Raw genomic sequence first — 1161 nt, forward strand, 5'->3', positions numbered from 1 at the left:
GAGCACTGAGCTTTGCTGCTGGCCAACGGCAGGTCCCGAAGTACAGTCTGTGGGTGGAGCCCTGGGGTGCCTGTCCCACCCTGTCCCCCTCCTCTGCAGCCCTGCAGGGGTGAAGATGCTTCCTCTTCCCCTGCCCCACTGTGGCATCTCACAGCCAATCTTTAGGAGAACACTCATTCCCCTCTCCCTGCACCAGGGTTCCCAACCCTGGGCCACACACGGGGAGGTGAGCAGCCGCAGGAGCCGCTGGGCCTAGGTTTCCAGCTGCTCTGCATGACAACATTGCCTCGAGCTCCTGTCCTACAGACGGGCGGGGCATTAGACCCCCTATGCACCTGGTGGAGGGGGCAGATTGTGGCTACTTATGAGAAGCTAATGTAGCAATGAAGAAATATGCCAGGGGTGGTTGCCCACGCCTGTAATGCCAGCACTCAGGAGGCTGAGGCAGGAGGATCATCATGAGTTCAAGCCTAGCCTGGGCTACACAGCGAGACACCCCCCCCCACCGCAAAATAAAGTACACAATGAATGTAACACACTGGACTCATCCAAAATCACCCCTCCACTCCTGATCTGTAGAAACACTATCTTCCATGAGGCCCATTCCTGGAGACAAAGGTCAAGAGCACTGCCTGAACTGGACAGCCTTGCACTGCTGCGCACATGGATGGTATCCTTCCGTGACAGCATTAGTGTGAGGACCGCATGCCAGGCAAGTCACTGTGGATGCATCGGCCGTACCTCCTGGGCAGCTGGGCAGGACGACAGGCGACACCTGGCGATACACAGGGATGCCTGTGTGGACGTGCAGGTGTGGGCAGCAGCACAGAGGTACCCATCACCAGGAGGCAAATGTGTGCATGCACATGTCTTTTCTCACATCGGGTTGAAAACACATGAGTGTGAATCTCAGCCTGGCCTCTGCTTCTCTACTGAAAGCAGTTAGGTCTCTCTGTCTCTGTCTTTCTGTCTCTCTCTTTCTAACCAAGGCCTTTACATTGAGTTGCATCTTCTGCCTTTTCAAATTATTTTGTTAATTTTAAGCCAGGGTCTCTTTCACCAAGTCAGCAGGCTTCGTGATTCTCCTGCCTCGGCCTCCCAGAGTGCAGGGTGACAGGCAGGTTGGTTGGGGGGTTTGTATCACTGATGGCAGCTGTATCA

The sequence above is a fragment of the Cavia porcellus genome, unplaced genomic scaffold (genome assembly GCF_034190915.1).
Source record: "Cavia porcellus strain 051 isolate PalLab524CR breed Dunkin Hartley unplaced genomic scaffold, mCavPor4.1 scaffold_7, whole genome shotgun sequence".
NCBI classification, from domain to species: Eukaryota; Metazoa; Chordata; class Mammalia; order Rodentia; family Caviidae; genus Cavia; species Cavia porcellus.